Below are 15822 nucleotides of genomic sequence, written 5' to 3' on the forward strand. Positions count from 1 at the left end.
AGATTTACTTTATCTAATCGGAATTGCACAATGATAAAAAAAATGTTGCAAGGTATAATGTTCTTATTTACAGAGAAAAAGAGTTGAAAAGACCTTTAACTAACAAACATTTTCTTTAAACAGACATACATTTATTCTAATTTATGGAAGAAAGAAATAATTTGCGGAGCAGTATATTTATTAAGGTTACATATTTGTACAAAAGAATGTAAATACAATCGGGTCTGTCTTCAGAAAGGACGTGCTTTTAGCCACAAATTACAATGCTTCTTTTCGCTGTCTTTCATGCAGAATCCTGGTTTTGTTTTGATACATGAAATACCTGAAACAAAAATCCAAAAATATTTAAAATGTTACATTTTAAAATATTTAACATTTTTTAGATTAAATGGACAAAATCTGTTCGGTCAGGTATGGACTTTTGGGTTTCTGGTAGAAAAATGATGAATTAAAAAAAAAGTGTTTGTTGATGCTGAACAACTCGAAATGTATTACTATGCAAAAGTAAGTGGGTACCCACTGGCGTTCGAGGTACCATGGGGTACCTAATATGTCTGCATTTTTAGATATGTGGAAATATATGTCTCTAAAATGTAAAGAACTGATATCTGTTTAGTACAGAAAACCGCAACTCGGTAAGCCTTATGGATACCGAGGTATGGGAAAATAAAGGACAACACCATAGAAGTGTGAGTTTTGCGTACTAGATTGTGCAGTTTCGAAAACGTAATTACTGAGGGCTATCAACAACCTCAAAAGTAGTTTCAATTTAATACACTACACACACGTCCTTATGGGGGTTTTCGGGTACTATGGCATTCGCAGACCTCCCATTTCTAAACATTCTAAAATATATCTTAATAAACTTATAAAGAACGTTACAGGTGTGTGTTTACCGAAACCGCAAGTCGGTATGTTTAACAGTTACCGAAATATGGTGAAATAAATAGGAACACCATAGGTATGTGGGGCTTCCATACTTGACAGTAGTTTAGAAAATTAATGAAAATATGACTAATGGCTATCAAGATATTGTCAAATAAAGGGAGGACCCACACAGTTATGGGGTTTTCGTGTTAGGTGGTGAAATTTCCGAAATCGATCATGAAATCTGAATAAGCACCAGTAGCAATTTCATCCTAAAGTAACTGGGTATTTCCATGGGGTTTTAGAACATCATGGGTCTAAAAAGATTAAGTTTTAAAAGCTTTGGAAAATATAATTTGACATTTGTAAAGAGTATTAGAAAAGAGAATAGAGTTACCCAAAACTTCCAGCCAGTACATCTTACAGCTAGAGAGACACCGTGAAATAAAAGAGTATTAGATCTTGAAATTTCATAAAACAACTTTTGATCTTAATAAAAGTTAAATAAGATGGTACTTATATGGGTTAAGTGAGTACCTCACACTCGTCAGGGCAATTCCGATCGAAAGATTAATTCAGCTCGAAGTTTTCTTCGGGTAAATCCAAGCGTGATAATTCCTAGCGTACAAAAAGAATGAAAATTCTTTGTCAATATCTAATATAGCAACCGAGATATAAGTAATTATGTATTTTACGAGGTCGTAAAAATGGAGACCCACATGGATTTGTACTGTTGAGTCTTTGCTGTAAGAAGAAGAAATTTCAGAAAACTAACGTATACACCATAATAGACAATTAAATGGGTGGAGGCACGGTGGCTTAGTGGTAGAGTGCGTACCTTTGGTGTATTGGGTCCCTGGTTTGATCCGTGTCCAAGTCAGTTTGTAGTCGACATTGTATTCGTGGGTATTCTCGGTGTACTCCTTTCCTCCCACCTTTACACTCCATCAATTCTATCATCAACATTCACTTGCCTTAATTTCATTTTAAAATTAAATGGGCAGTTAAGTGTGATCGTATCTCTGTGGATTAAGAGAATACTCCAGTGTAGTTTCTGCAAAACATACTAGGTACACACCCCACCACTAAGTTACTGTGTCCTCACTGATTTAATTGCATATTAAGGTATATACAGTAGGTTTTTGAATTTCTTTCTTATAGCAAAGACCCAGAAGTACAAATCCTTAAAGATCTCTATTTTTACGTCATAAAATAAATGACTCGTTATATTTTGGTTACTATATTAGATATTCACAGGGAATTTTCACTCTTTTACACAGCTCGATGAACCTTTGGAACTGCCTGAAGAAAACCTAGAACTAATCTTTCCATCGAAATTGTACTGAGGTACTTACTTAACCCATAGAAATACCATCTTATTTTAATTTTGTTGGGACCAATAATTTTTCCGAAGTTTCAACATCTCATACTCTTTTATTTCACGGTGTTTCTCTATATGTTAGATGTACTAGCTGCAAGTTTTAGGTAAATACATATTTCTAATACTCTTTACAAATGTCAAGTTATATTTTCAAAAGCTTTTAAAATTTAATCTTGGTAGACTGTAAGATGTTCTAACACCCCATGGAAATATCTAATTACTTGAAGATGGAATTGCTACTGGTGTTTATTAACTTTCCATGACCGGTTTCGGAAATTTTATCATCTAATACGAAAATCCCATACCTGTATTGGTCCTCTCTTTATTTGACAATATCTTGATAGCCGTTAGTCATATTTGAATTCATTTTCCAAATTGTACCTTCAAGTATGCAAGCCCCACATACATATCGTGTCGCTCTTTATTTTCCCATGTCTCGGTATCCGTAAGGCTTACCGAGTTGCAGTTTTCGGTAAACAAATATCAGTTCTTTACATTTTAGACACATGTATTTCCATATATCTAAAATGCAGAAATTAGGTACCGCATAGTACCCCTCTACACCATTGGGGTACCCACTTACTTTTGCATACCAGGGTAAAAACACCAGTGGTCGTTACTTTAAGGTTGAAAACATACTCTTTTGTCTCTTCTGTGAGCACCGTGAATCGGTCGGAGCTGTACCATAGTTGGAAAGAGACACTGATCCTTCCTATATATGACCATGTAGTCAGAATTCAAAATCGAATAGCCGTTGAAGGAAAAACAATATTTTAAAATCCCTTGTATTGCACCGGTAGTAGTCATCTCAAAATCGAAATGTTCCAGTGGTAGTTAGGGTTTTGTACCAGTGTTCGTCACTCAAATAACTTGACATAATTTATTCAGAAACGCACTGTTTATCAGTTTAAAATTAAGAATAGAGTATAAAGTACTAATCTTAATAACTGTGCATCACTTTTGGCACTCAAGAAAGAAAATAAAAAAGTTTTTACATACTTTTTAAAGCAATTTCAGTAAGAAAAATGTTAACTGAATTCAAAAGTTAACTGTATATTATTTTAACGTTAAGAGTACAATATTAATTACTATGTTTAATAACTATAGTGACTTTAAGCACTCAAGAATGAAAATAAACATGTTTGTACATACATTTTTAATACAATTTGAGAAACAAAATAAGTTAACCGAATTCAAAACTTAATTATATATCACCTTAAGATTAAGAATGGACAATAAAATACTGAGGTTAATAATAATGCATTAGTGAAGAATGAAAACAAAAATGTTTTTAACTACCTATATTGTATTTACATGTTGTTATTTCTCATTAACATGCTTTTTGATAACGCACGATATGGGCTAGGGGTACGCACGAGAAATGATTTGAGACTGTCACCTCTCGCAAAGGTGTCGCGAAAGTTGTCTCGTCTCGAAAACTGTATCTGTTTCTATTGGAAGAGCTATGTCTCGTCTCGAATTTCGTAACAAAAATTCGTTACACATGCAGTTTTGTGTAAAAAGTGAAATGTATAAATACAGGAGAGAAAACATTGCAGACAAACATTATGTTAGTATATTGAACATACTTTTTTGTATGTGGTGCAAAATATCTTCATCTATGGGGTTACTTTGCACCAAAGTTTATATGAAATGAAATCTTTGAGTTTTACGTTCCACGATTTTGCCGGGTATGCTAAAGGAGACTATAATCATGAGAATGAATGAAATAGTAGAAGGAAAACTGTGAGAGAAAACGGGAAAACCCCGAGAAAACCACACACAGTGTTTGTCCAACACAAAGCCCATTTGGCACGTGCTGGGATCGATCCAGGAACTCCACGCAGGAGAGGTGAACGCTCCATCACTGAGCTACCACGTCCCCAAAAACACAACCTCAGAATATACTTCATATAGAGTAGAAATGAAATGAAATCTTTGAGTTTTACGTCCCACGATTATGCCGGTTAGGCTAAAGGAGACGGTGATGATGAGTAATGAATGAAATGGTGGAATGAAGAAAGTGGGAGGAAACGGGACAACCCCGAGAAAACCCACGCACACGGTGTTTGTCCACCACAAAGTTCACTTGGCGGGGATTGGGATCGAACCCAGGACCCCAAGCACCAGAGGTGAACGCTCCACCACTGAGCTACCGCGACCCCTCATATAGAGTAGAAGTAACAAGATGTAAAAAAAAAAAAAAAAAAAAAAAAAAAATTGGCCCGTCTGGAGGACATGTAAGCTAAACACCAATACAATTGTTACAGATTTATTTACTTGCACTGTTTAGGCTGAACATCGCAACACCAATATCATTATGTCACATCCTTTCAAAAGTATGCTAACTGCAACGTAGACCTGCTTTGCTTCGTAATGTCCAAATAGTTGATTACTGTGCTCGAAAGCAGGCAAGTAGCATACAAATTTATGATGTTGAAGTCGTTATTTTTCACAGCTATGGAGAAAAGACATGAAAACGAAAAATAAAAATAAATCTTTGTTTTACTTCCTACGGTTATGCTATGTATGCTGACAGTCACAAATGAGTATTGAAAATTGATGATCTTGGAATACGATTTGGTGGAATAATGAGGGGGGGGGGGAAATAGACATTGATTAAATATAAAATTGAAAAGAAATAAGGGCCTGACGCTCAAATATTTATCTATCTGGCAGCCATCTTGATCCCTCTAAAATATCATGAAGTACTTGATTGATTCTAAACCCAATAATAGTAATAGTAATTATAACAATAAACACAGAATATACCTAGATATAATTTACGCACCTTGAAGTGTAGAAATTAATGATTGCAATCCTCAGCATTCCAATAGTTCTTTGGTTTCTCCAAATGAAGATTCGGACATCGGTTTTCTTCTCAAGCAATAATGGGGTACAATAATCAGTTGCAGTCCAAAGCCAAGTCACTAAGTTAAGCATGAATATAAAAGATTTTGTGTTAAATATTTCAATGTAAATTTCATGAAATAGAATTCATTAGTTAGTTACATACAAACTCTTACGCATGTAAGTCAGAATCTACTTGTAATAACTTGTAAATTTAAACAAACTAAATTATACTACAGTTATAGGGACATCAAACATATATTCCATAAGATATATAGGGTGTCTCAAAAGTCCCCTGACATTAAGTAACTCGATTATTATCAGAGTTACAACAAAATGTAATTGGGAAACCGTCTCCAAATATGATGTTTCCAATGTAAGTTGAAGGAATTTTCAAAATCGGATGAGCCGTTTGGCTGTACACTCTTTATGCGTCCAATGTTAAATGAAAATGCAACGTTGCCATTTACCTGGACCCACAACATAAGTGAATGAAGTTACTGATTTTTACGCTAACATGTCGATGGCTAGCCCCCATTTCAAACAGTAACTTCATTCACATATGTTGTGGGTCCAGGTAAATGGTAACATTGCATTTTCATTCCACATTGGGCGCATAAAGAGTACAGCCCAAACGGCTCCTCCGATTTAAAAAGTGTTCACTTTAGAATGAAAACAACATATTTAGAAATGGTTTTTCCTCTTACGTTTTGTTGTAACGTCAGAGGACTTTCGAAACACCCTGTATACATCATACGAAGTTCCTTTCTAAATTCTACACGGGTGTAGTTTAATTGAATGTGAGATGGGTGATACACATTAGGCCGTTTGGAAATACTCTCACAGACGGCCGCCATTTTGGATTAAATTTGTTTGTTATAAACTGGTGGGTAATGTGATATATATATATGGCCACAGGCTAGAATTTTTTCAGTATGTCAAATATGCAATCAGATTCCATGGAGCTTAATTTGGTGAAAAGTTATTGCCAATTGAACGTTGTATTTACCTCTTTCTTCTAGATGTAGAACCATACCGTTAGCACGTGAGGAATGCATCGAAATATTCAAACTGTGGAGCGGGAGGAGTGCCTGTACAGTGGTTACCGATTGCAAACAGAATCATCCACAATGTGACTGTGTTACATGTTGCAGTGTCACAGTAATTAACTAAATTTGAGGAGACGGGCACATTCGTGAACATACGTCGTAGCGGACGATCGTAGAGAGCTACAGATGAAGCAACGCCTACGGCAGTGCTGACTTCTTTCTGGATGTGGCCCCAGAGGAGCACACGTCATTTATTAATGCAATGTGGGTTGAGTCATAGGGTCTGCGCGTGTATAAGTGCATCCGTACAAGGTGCAAATGAAGCAACATCTCCACGAGAACGATGTTGATCGCCAAGTGTAGTGAGTAATTATGGTTAACATTTTTATGCAAATACTCTTTTCAGATGAAGCTGACCTCTACGTAAATGGGAAGGTTAATAGGCAGAACATGCACAATTGGTCACCTGACAACCCCGCGTGCAAGACCCCTCCAACATGACCAGCGCAAAGAAAATTAATTATGTTGTTGGCAGACAAATGAGGAATACGTCTAATCAGTCACTTTTTCATTCCATAAAATTAACTGCGGAATAATACCTCACGCTCGTACAGGGATAGATATTGCGAGCTGCGATGCCCGAGGATGGTACATTTTCGCAGTTTTTTCAACACCATGGCGCTTTCTTCATTATGGATTCGTATTGCGTCACTACTTGAACAATTTTCTAGAACATGGGTTGATCGACGAGAGGCAGTTGAATGGCTGCTCGATCACCGGACCTAACGCTGTTCAATTTCTAGCTAAGTGGAAAAGTTAAGGCTATGGTTTGTGCAGTAAATATTCATAATTTTTATCATCTAGAACAAAGTATCGCCATCGTCTGTGCACAAATTTGACCCTATATCCTACTTTGTGTCCACAGCAATTGGAAGAAGCTTCTGCAAATGTTTATTGCTCAGTAGGAACATGTAGAACATATACTATAACCAGGGGTAAAAGTGGACCTGAAAAGGTGGGGGGACGGTAGGTAGCGGCATCACTCCACGCCGTTCCTCCTGCCTATCTCTGCCCATTGTACCATTTTAGGATCTGGGGGACGTCCTACATATTTTTCGAGGTGGGGAACTGCGTCCCCCGCGTTCCCCCTCGCTTTTACCCCTGACTATAACAGGGAAATGTGTTCGAAGTGGGAAAAATCAGAGGCGGTGTGTTTTATTACGATTTTGACTCGACATATCGGCTATCTAAATGTTCAAATGCAGTGAGGTGTGAAGCCTACAAGATTGCATTTCTATTTACATAATGTCTGAAAACCACTGGAAAGCTTCTTTTAGTTACGGAGAAAAAACGGAGAGACTGATCCATCCATCGTGAACAACTTTCTGGAAAAAAATAAATAAAAATAGCCCTTACCTTGTATCAGAGAATTATACACGAAAGTGCTCAAAAACCGACTTTCAATATTAACAATTTCCAGCGGGAAAACTCCTGGACCACACACTCGAATGAGGGGTATTTCAAACTCCCGTAAGATCTGCCCCCACAGCAATCCCCTAAATCCGCCCATGCTCAAAATACGACGCTTATAAGAATTCAGACAAGACGACACATACATACATACGAAAGAAACAATTCAATACGGCACATCAAAATATAAACTAGATGAACTTCTTTGAAAACACCTCATTTTACAAACAAAAGGTAGAAAAAGGTAAAAATGTCAGTATTGTCAACTTAGAATCTACATAAGAAATAAAATCTTTTTATGTGCAAAGCTATTCGTCAATACGTATAAAAAAGGGATTTATTAATGGTATTTAGCATTTATTCTTCCGTGAAGGTTTATCTTGATCACTAAAAAACCAGAAACGGTATGTCTCTATCACTGAAAAAAAAAAGAAGGGTATGACATACCCCTACATATAGTCTCACTTGGTTCACTGCCAATAACATTTCACCAGAATAAGTTACATGATATCTGATTGCATATTTGACATCCTCAGAACATTTTAGTGCATGGCCATGTATCACACTACCCACTTATCGTCCGTATTACAATTTCGAATCTAAGATGGCGACCGTCCGCGTGATGTAATCCGAAAGTATCCCTCTGGGCCTAATGTGTATCTCTTATCTCGCAATCAATGTAACTACATCCCTGTAGTTTTCAGAAAGGATGACAAGGGACTTCTGATGCATCCTGTATATAATAGTTGTATCAATAATGACGGGTATACCGGCTAGGCTAAAGGAGACGCTGATGATGATATAAAGAATGAAATGGTGGAATGAAGAAAGTGGGAGGAAACGGGAGAACCCCGAGAAAACCCACTCACACGGTGTTTGTCCACCACAAAGTTTACTTGGCGCGAGCTGGGATCAAACCAAAGACCCCAAACACCAGAGGTGAACGCTCTACCACTGAGCCATCGAGGCCCGACAGGAATATTTGTTGAAGTCTACTGTCTTCTTCAGTACCAAGGTTACACAAAAATGAGCCTATGGTTTTGATGGAATTCGAACCAACATTATATGTATACTCTCTCAGCGAGAATCAAAGCTGGCACCAAGTTTACATATGCGCGCGCATTGTATTTTACTTATATAGCTCACAGAGCTATGGGCGAGCAAGCAAGGCACGTGCCCCGGGCGTGTGGTTGGAGGGGCTACTAAAAGAGAGGTTATATATTAGTACTTTTCCATTTTGGTGTTTAATACTTTTCATCAGAGTGCGAAATCATGAAATCAAAGTCGGGGAGACTGAAGGACTGAAGAGAGCGAGAGAGAGGGGAAAAAAAAGCTGCGCAGTCTTACACTTCAAAGAATTGTAGTGAAATGAGGTCAGAATTCAAGATGACATTCGGATGCTTGGCACGAAGAAAAACATTGCAAGCAATTTTGAAAAAAAAAAGAAAGAAAAAAACTTAAATAATGTGATATATTTTGTAGGCTTTGGATATGTATGTTTTAGTTGGCATCAACAATTATTGGTGTGTTTTGTCACAATTGACAGTTTAGCGAGAGACTAGGCTAACTGACAATTTTAACTTTCTGAAAGAAAAGGAAACAAATGAAAACAGCACGTTTCAAAGGATACGACTGATATTCATAGTTTGGTTTAGTATACAACAGGGGTGGATCCAGGATGGACTACTGGGGGGCGGTGGGTTGTAATGCCACTACTTACAAGATAGAGCTACTTTTAAGAGATTCAACTCTGGGTGGGTTTTATTTTATATTAAAATACACAAAGTTTCCTCTTCTTGGGGGAGATAGACCCTCCCTGGATCCGCCCCTGTCTCAGGACAAGCCACACAGACAAGTGGTTGAGGCAAAGGTCAATTAATGACATTAGTATGCTGTTCCGTCAAAATCTCAATCTTGACCTGGATGTAAGTTAGCCTGGTCTCTCACTGAACCCCTCAATTGAATGTTTAATATGTAAATTAGGCACTTCTACATCACAAACAGTAAATATAACCTACCTTATTCTACGTTTTTAAATGCATTTCTACAACTGATTGTAACTTTAAAGGTTCTCGTGAAGATTAGCTGGCGGAGGTTACCTAACATAGCCATGAGTTATCAAATTAACAGTTGTGCTTCGTGGGTGATGATAATGAACCTGAGGTTAGATGTTAAATTGGACTCGAGAGCGGAACAAGGGCTGATCTTATTCGTGTCTCAGACGGGGGGCATGGAATGGAACGAATATGAAAATAAGGTTGCTGTAATAGTTTTTCATAGGGTTTGTAAGATTTTCGAAACACTTGGCATTTTTTTTTTTATCAAGACTTGACATTTTTTTAAGATAAAAATCAAGACTTGGCAATTTCAAGTTTCATCCCCCTCCCAATCTTGTAATGCTCGCTACGCCGCTGTAAGCAATGCATATTTTCGACAATATTCGTTGTTCATCTGTTTCCGCTGGGTTCCAACGTGGTGAGCTGCATATGGGACTTTTAATAGTGTTATTATAATGAGAAAGAATTGTAAATTATGTTGATGTTCCTAAAAGAGGGAAATTGAAAGAGAAATTAAATTAAAAATAAATAAGGGAGAGAAAAGTAATTACTTGAAAATAAAAATAAAGTCTTTGAGTTTAATGTCCCACTATTATGCTGTTAGGCTAAGGGAGTCGGTGATTAAAGCAAGTTAATGATTATGGAATATTTGGTGAAATGAGAAAGTGGGAGGAAACAAGTCCCCGACAAAACCTACGAGCACGTATATGAAAATGAAGTAAAACATACACTGGACTATGCTTTCTTTGTCTAGCAGAGTCATAGTTTGGAATCGAAAATGTGTTTTGAATCCTTGTATTTAGAGATTAAGAGTGTAAGTAACGAAATCACTTAATACATCCATTAAGATTTCGGAAAGCGAAATCTAAATTTAGGTAAGCTAACTCCATGTACTAACTGTTTGCATCCGCTTCGTACATTGTTCGAAGGGTCACGAAGCAAATCACCTCATTTAGTCTACACATACCTAGTACTAGCGTTAATTACCTGCTTCGTTGGGTGAAAATAAGAAAACCAGTAATACATGTATGTTACGTTAGTCAGTCACTTTTTTTACTATTACGAAACGCTCTCTCATATCGGTTATTTTCGATCATTTGTAAGATCCGTCTCCCCTCTTTCCCTCCCCAAGTTGCTTGGCTGAATTTTGATTTAAATAGTATCGGAAGTGTCACTGTCCATTTCTGCGCCCCCGAAAACAATGGATTTAGATTAGGATCAGTTCACTTAACTTAGTAAGCCTACAACTTTGGCGCGGCTCGACTTGTTGGAAAGCAATCCAAAATCTAAAGAAATATATCGATGTCATTGGGGTTTACTAAAGTGTGTCGTAAGTCAAGAAGATTGAGAATCACTGCCTCGATTATTCACTTCAATTAATCATCAAACTCCTTTAACCTGAAGTATATAATCGTGGAATGTTCAATTAAAATTATAATTTTATGGCATCTAGAAAATGCACATATCGTACATTACGTTACATTACCATTCAATCGCAATAGGTTATTACAGACATGTGGTTGGCTTGAAGCTTAGCGTCCTATTCAGCGCCAAGACTGTGTACTACCTACACCTACAGCATAATATGGAATCCTACTCGCATGATCTTCGATCAAGATTTGAATCAACGGGAGGATGAAGATTTTCCCTCTCGTCAAGTAATTTCCCCAACTCGCCAAAGAATTTCTCCCTTGCCGGGAAAATATGTTCCCTCATTTCATATTTTACATATTATATACTATATATTATATCTTGCATCACTGAGAAATAAAAGGCTTGGATTGTATATCTGAAAAGTCGCCCCCTCCCCGCAGGCACGTAGCCACGATTTCGCAATACGGGAGGTCTGTGACGAAATACTGTGGTTATCACACCAGGGGTTCGATCAATCTAAACTATTTTACTGACAACATATCCATATTGATTTGTTAGGACAATAAAATGAGGATATGTTAGTAAGTATTTTAATTAAAGAATTATGAAGAAATCTTGCGTAAAAGAATAGAAAAAAGTATTGACAAAGACATAGTCTTCCAAGGTCATTCGAACTCGGTTCTTCTCGTCTTCTTTCTATTTCTCTTATCTTAGTTCAATGCCGTCAAGGATAGCAACGAGATCTCTTTCTGGAGTAAAGACATCCTATAAAATGGATTAGTGTTGCCGCGAAATTCAAAATGGTTCATATTATTGATAATTCTGGGCATTGCTTAAGTTCTGACAGGCTATCTGAAAGAACCGGTTTATCGATCGTCATTTGTAGTCCATAGGGTTACTGGCGCAAGTCCCGGGGGGATGAGGACATGTCCCCTCCAATCTTAGAACTGGGGGGGGGGACTTTCCCCTCAATAATCCGATTTGAAATGCGTTTTTTGGAGAGAAATGTGATGATTTGTGTCCGATTGCCACAAAGGAAAGTAAGATGAAATTGATGTCCCCACCCCAGAATAAGCCTTAAATCTGCCCACCTCACAATTTTGAAGACAACTCTGCTCCCCTGATCCTCCGCAGCATTGTTTTTCAACTTCATAATTTGAACACCCTTAAAAAAATTATGAGAACTGTCTTACCCGTCCCTCCCAATGTTGAAGACAGATTTGCGCCGCTGCATACGGTTAACATGGAGCTAGATGGAATTCGGAATGTTCCGTTATGATAATATCCAATTTCAACTTGATCCGCCCCCCCCCTCCCGTTTCCTCCACACAAAGCTCCTCGTAAGAAAGAGTAACCAAAACGCTTATTGTAGCTTTATATTTTTGAGGCTGATTCATCTGTTTCTTTCTGTTTCATCTTTCCTTAATATTTTTCATTTCTGGATCCGAAGGGGGGGGGGGGGTCTGGACCCACCCCTTGGCTACGTGCCTGCTTCCCGTAAAAAGCTTCATTCGAACCCTGAATCAAACAACTCCATCTGTAAAGCAGTGCTGAGTTGATTTTAATATCCTTTTCTGCAACGAGGCTGTATGAGACGTGGACTTACTGATTAACATGGACTCCGAACCACTCCCGCCGGGAATCGAACGCGGGTTTCCCACACCAAAGGCGCGTACGCTAACCGCTTAGCCATGAAGGAGCTCATATCTATAGCAGTGTAAGCAACAACAACAACAACAAAAAGAAACACACATACATACTAGAACAACAACAACAACAACAAAAAGAAACACACATACATATTAGAAGTTTGCGCAATTGGGGATCAAAACATTCTCAATGAAGTATGAGAAATAGTAAACGTCAAAGTGGGCTTCTGCTTATTCTTTACTTCGTTAATACTTAATTCCTTCTAGAAATAGTGAAACAATACTATGAAGACACAGTACTTAAACATAATCGAAAGAATAAGACAAGGAAACAGAGTAATTTCCGACTAATTAAACTAGTCATATATACTATACCTAACTGTTACATTGTATTTCTTACCATATTACGAAAGCGATATAACTTTTTTACCAGCCATAGAAGCTGGACGCAATCCAATACTGCAATTTAGACGCTGTAACGAAAGTTGCAAGTCAAACGCCTGACACTCAACTGTGTAATAGCTGTTTCAAGCGGCCTACAACTTATGACCTTGAAACTATGTGCTAGTAACCAAATTAATGCCAAGGTACGATACAAACACCCCAACTTGCCACAATGACGTCAACACAAGGAAAAAAAGAAAAACATCTAATTTTTGGTTCGAAAATTATGAAACAATAATAATAATAATGTAATTCTCAGGAACTCAAACATTAGTTAACTAGAGAACATAACAAGCAAAACAAAACAAAACAAAACAAAACAAAAAGAATCTTAAACGTGAGCTCTCCCTGACTGCTGTTTTTAAATTTCAGTGAGGCTGTAAAATATGTTTTGTTTTATTGTTAAAAAACAAAAAGAAAAAGAAAAATAAAGAAAGAAAGGAAATAAATTTTGTTGCAAATATCCTAGTAAAAATAGGTTTCCTAGACACAAGTGGCTCCGCGTAGCGTAGTTGCTAACGCTCTCGCCTTCGGTACGAGCGGACCCAGGTTCGATTCCGGTAGGGGCACTCGGTCGCGAAAAAGTATCAAAAGCTTTTAAGTCCAGACATCCTGAATGAGGCTTTCTTGGGTTTTCCTCATTTCATACCAGGCAAATGCCGGGTAGTACCCAACATATAGGTCCCAGGCCGTTTGCTTCCTTCCCTTTCCCCGGATAGTGTGCTCACCGAGGGACGTCATAACTCACATGTGACGGGCTAACAAGGTCATTGATGCCGAAAGCCCAGAAATCTAAATCCTAAATCTTCACTACACAAGAAAATGTTCGCGCTGAAAACGGTTTCTTAGCAATTATGTTAAGCAGTCCTGTAGTAAATCTCCATCAAGTAATAAACCGTCACATATAAAAAGGAAAGAATAAACACATAACATTCATTTTGCGTACCTTGAAATGTAAAAAGTTACAGAACATTAATATTCAAAGATTTCTCAAAATTCAGATTAACCCATTTCTTTCTCCTCAACCATTAACGAGTTACAATAGTAAGAATTGTGGTCATAAATCACATTACTTGTTTAGTACTATTTTAAAGCAAGTTATACTAAAGGAATATATAATTAATGGAATATTTAACTAAAGTGATAATTTACTATTGCACTTACCCAGGCTTTTCTTTCCTTCCGCTATTCTTTTCCGTTTGTAAACAACCTCGTTTATAAACCAGCTCGCAAGCATACGACAGTTGTTTCATGACGTCATCTATGGTGCAAGAAAGAGGTGTCTATAGGCGGTCAGGACCTCACACACAGATGGACGTATATAACATATAGCTGAAGTATTTAACATACGTATACGTATATAAAATACGGAAGATTGTTAGATATCAGACATCCTGCAGCGACATGATATAACATCCAAGCGCGTTAAAGGCAGTAGCTGTGTAGCATATGGATAAAGTACGCTCCGTACAGATTTCCTTAGTAAACATAACGATTCTTTGTATTTGTACAATATACCGCTGTCCGGATAATGGATTTTTCTCAGTGTGATGTTAGTTCCGACGCAGTATGCTGCCTGTCCTGTTTTAACAGTCTGCCCAGCCTACGACGTCAGACATATGTAGTGAGGTGGGGGGCGCCCAATCAATCGACGTTTGGACGTCGTTTCCCCTTGGTTTTGCCACTTGTTGAGGACACTCACCACAGCACTCCTCGAACACTTGACAAGTCCTGCAGTTTCCGAAATTCTCGTGTTTCTGAGTGAGTGCTTTCTTCAAAATAATATTAAAAATTATAGAAAGATTTTCGAGACATTCGAGTCGAGTCGAGATTTTTACCAGCTATCTCGAGTCGAGAAATACGTTTGTCTCGACTCGTCTCGAATTTTACAAAGTGTGTCTCGACTCGAATTCGAGTCGAGTCGAGTCGAGATTCGAGACATGTGTCGACTCGTGCGCATCCCTATCCCCTGGCCCGTAGCCTTCCTCCGTGTAAGAGGAATTTTCAGTTTTCGATTTTTTTTTCTTCACTTGCATCGTCTGCACCAAAGTTCAAGACCCGTTTCCATAGGAAGTACCCTATAAGTTTTGAATTAATGGAGGAAATTTTGATCTTGACCCCTAATTTCCATCTTTGGAGGGATACATTTTCAGTTTTCGGTTTTTCCTTTACTGGAATCACACACACATTTGTGTCAAATTTTTAATTTCCATATCTAATTCCATGTCTAGAGGAAATACCCTGTAGACTTGGGGTCAAATGATGTAATTATGGCCTTGCTCCCAAATTTTCCTCCTTCGAGTGGGTAAACTTCCATTTTTCAGTTTTATTCCTTGAATCACAATTTCTATATTTGCGATGAATTTTAAATTTCCAAGTCTACATTAGGTACAATGATTTTACATCAAGTTAGGTAATTGGACTTGTTCCCTAACTTTCCTAGGAAAATCTCCACTTTTCCCATTTTTATTTGTATCTCAAATCCTATATATATGCAGAACTTCAAGTTTTCACGTTCAAACGAATACTTTATAATTTGAAATCAAGGTCCTAGCCCTAGCTCCCTAATTTTCCTCTTTGTTGTGAGAAAATTTCCAAGTTTTGATTTTTTTTTTTTTTTTTTACTTACCTCAAATCCACGTTGTCAGTGAATGTAAAGTTTGTATGTCTACCCCACCCAT

At 37.6% G+C, this 15822-nt stretch overlaps 1 protein-coding gene and 1 long non-coding RNA gene across 6 annotated transcripts in view; one reads left to right on the forward strand and one right to left on the reverse strand.

The window, feature by feature from the left end:
- The window catches only part of LOC145661112 (extracellular matrix organizing protein FRAS1-like), a 3375101-nt gene that overhangs the window by 3224926 nt on the left and 134353 nt on the right, over positions 1-15822 (forward strand). The window lies entirely within an intron of this gene.
- Positions 170-13318, reverse strand: LOC145661140 (uncharacterized). Its single transcript, XR_014126883.1, has 3 exons — positions 13098-13318; positions 5040-5178; positions 170-322 (listed from the first exon to the last, which is right to left on the reverse strand). It is a non-coding gene; the product is annotated as an uncharacterized LOC145661140 (long non-coding RNA).

Source organism: Thermobia domestica, chromosome 1, assembly GCF_964235325.1.
Source record: "Thermobia domestica chromosome 1, izTheDome1.hap1.1, whole genome shotgun sequence".
Taxonomy (NCBI): Eukaryota; Metazoa; Arthropoda; class Insecta; order Zygentoma; family Lepismatidae; genus Thermobia; species Thermobia domestica.